At 51.4% G+C, this 3,124-nt stretch overlaps 1 pseudogene; it reads left to right on the top strand.

Annotated features, from left to right (window-relative positions):
• The first annotated feature begins 1,463 nt into the window (after nt 1-1,463).
• On the top strand, nt 1,464-2,563 carry LOC148543109 (28S ribosomal RNA; annotated as a pseudogene).
• The last annotated feature ends 561 nt before the right edge of the window (nt 2,564-3,124 follow it).

Raw genomic sequence — 3,124 nt, 5'->3', positions numbered from 1 at the left:
ACCATCGCGACCATCGAAACTGCGAGCCGGAGCCTGCGGTTGAGGTTTTCAACCGCAAGCTCCGGAGTGATTTTGGCTCTATCAGAGCCAAAATCACTCCCACTGACATCACTAGTGATGTCAGTGGGCCGACTTCTGCCAGCATGCCCCCTTTGATCAGACACAACGAGCGAAGGACTTTCCTTCGCTCGTCGCGTCTGGCGCATGCGCACGACGGAGCTCCCTCCGTCGTGCGCATGCTCAGTGCAGAACATCGACCCACTTGCGAGTGGACAGCCGCTCGCGAGTGGGTCTGAATCATGGCCATTGTGTCCAAAACCTCATATCATAACATTAAAAAAAGATAAAAGGTTCCTTCTCTATTAAATCTTTCCAAGGCAAAACTTTTATTTAAAAAAAAAACATTTAGGGGATTGTACTCATTCAGTACTCTGGGGGCCACATTGTCCAGAGCAAAGATCCACTTTACCTCCAGTTTACAGAGGTTAACTCACGGTCTCCGCCTCTTAGTAGTTTGGGGACCCAATCAATAATACAGTATTTTAGAGCAGCCACCAGATGTACTGCCTGTAAAAAGTGTACAGTAAATGGCTTATCCGATTTGCCCAAAGTAATTACTTGTCTAATCAAATAGCAATGATTTGCCATTTTCTCCCAAAATACTCAGGTAGTTAGGCCCACATAGGCCAGACTGCATGGCCAGGTAAAAAAAATAGATGACATGATCCATTAGGCAACAAGGCTTGAACTTGATCTTAATTGTCTTCCAACTATGAGGATGCGGGAATGTAGGACCTGTCAGCAGCGATCTACAGCTCACACAGCTCGTACACCTGAAACACCCAGGTTTAGCAGTATTCAGTAGTATGAGTGGTTGGTCGGTTAGTTGGTCACATCAACAATTCCCTAAGATGGTGTCCACGATGGGATGCCATCATAGGTGGATCATCAAGTTTACCCAAGGGGGCTAGGCCAGGATTAGGGCCCGGGCGCAGCCGCCGCGGGTGCAGATTTTGGTGGTAGTAGCATATTCACATAAGAACTTTGAAGGCCAAAGTGGAGAAGGGTTCCATGTGAAAAGCAGTTGAACATGGGTCACTCTGTCCTAAGAGAGGGGAGAGTGCCGTTCGGAAGGGATGGGCGATGGCCTCCGTCACCCTTGGCTGATCGAATGGGAGCGGTGTAGATGGGCACCCCCACAGAGGCCAGTGCAGCAACGCAAGCGATTCCGGAGAAGCTGGCGGGAGCCCCGGGGGGAGTTCTCTTTTCTTTGTGAATGGCAGGGTGCCCTGGAATGGGTTCGACCAGAGAAAGGGGCCTGGGCCTTGGAAAGCATTGCGGTTCTGGTGGCGTCCAGTGAGCACTCGCTGACCCTTGAAAATCTGGGGGAGAGGGTGTAAATCTTGCACTGGGCCATACCCATACCCGCAGCAGGTCTCCAAGGTGAAAAACCTCTGGCATGTTAGGACAACGTAGGTAAGTCCGGCACCTAGCAACTGATTTAGAACTGATGCAGACCAGGGGAATCTGACTGTTTAATTAAAACAAAGCTTCGCGAGGGCCCGTGGCGGGCATTGATGTGATGTGATTTCTGCCCAGTGATCTTAATGTTAAAGTGAAGAGATTCAATGAAGCGCGGGTAAATGGCGGGAGTTACTATGACTCTCTTAAGGTAGCCAAATGCCTCATCCTCTATATAATGATGCGCATGAAAGGATGAACGAGATTCCCACTGTCCTTACCTACTATCTAGCAAAACCACAGCCAAGGGAACGGGCTTGGTGGAATCAGCGGGGAAAGAAGACCCAGTTAAGCTTGACTCTAGTCTGCAATGGTGAAGAGACATGAAAGGTGTAGGATAAGTGGGAGGCCCCCGGCCCACTTCCACGGGGTCATGGGGTGCTGCCAGTGAAAATACCACTACTCTTATAATTTTTTTATTTACCCAGTGAGGCATAGGGGCGAGCTCCAAGTGGGCTCTCACTTCTGGCTCCAAGCACCTGGCCGGTGCACGACCCACTCTGAGGACTGGTGTGGTACACCTGTCAAACCGTGGTGCAGGTGTCCTAAGGCGAGCTCAGGGAGGACAAAAAACTTCCGTGGGGCAGAAGGGCAAACGCTCACTTGATCTTGATTTTCAGTATGAATACAGACTTTTAAAGCAGGGCCTAACGATCCTTCTGACTTTTTGGGTTTTAAGCAGGAGGTGTCAGAAAAGTTGCCACAGGGATAACTGGTGTGTGGTAGCCAAGTGTTCATAGTGATGTCGCTTTTTGATCCTTCGATGTCGGCTCTTCCTATCATTGTGAAGCAGAATTAACCAAGCGTTGGATTGTTCACCCACTAATAGGGATTGTGAGCTAGGTGTAGACCATCATGAGACAGGTTAGTTTTACCCTACTGATGAGGTGTCACCATAGTAATCCTGCTCAGTACGAGAGGAAAGGTTCAGACATTTGGTGTATGTGCTTGGCTGAGGAGCCAATGGGGCAAAGCTACAACCTGTGGGATTATGACTGAACACCTCTAAGTCAGAATCTCCCCTAAGTGTGACGATACTACAGTGCCATCGAGCCATGGCTGGCATGGGATAGGCTGGCCCATCCCCCATGGGGGTGGGCCCAGCATGTAGGGTCGCTTGCCACAGGACTGGGGCATGGATGGAAGTGGGCCGCCTCTCTCCCACAGCGCATCGCGTGTTCACTGGGCACCCAGTGCTAAATCATTTGTTGATGACCTGATTCTGGGTCAGGTCATCCCTAGTGCAAGCTTTTTTGACTCCCAGCGGGGTCGGCCACGTGGGGCAACCCGCGCCTGCTGCATATCCAATGAATCCTACCATTGCCGGCCTGACTTGGAATGGGCCAGAGAGATGGACGGGGCCCTATCCTCTGGGACAAGGAGGTCCCACCTACAAAAAATGCCGAGTCCCTCCACCAGGCCTTGGTCAGTGCCCCTCACCCGGGCACCTTGGCTGGTGCCTATGTTCCCCCCAGAGGGCAGAAGGGTCCCTCTCTCCCCTCGGCATTCACCTTTCCTGGGCTTAATAGTTTGCAGGACCCCCCCATCCCTGGGATTAAGGGCATGTGGGGAGGATGTGGGCAAAGGCCCTTGGATGCTTTCT

The sequence above is a fragment of the Taudactylus pleione genome, unplaced genomic scaffold, assembly GCF_031769625.1.
Source record: "Taudactylus pleione unplaced genomic scaffold, aTauple2 ptg000006l, whole genome shotgun sequence".
NCBI classification, from domain to species: domain Eukaryota; kingdom Metazoa; phylum Chordata; class Amphibia; order Anura; family Myobatrachidae; genus Taudactylus; species Taudactylus pleione.
Note: the sequence above shows the minus strand (reverse complement) of the source record. Positions and strands in the feature narration are given on the sequence as shown.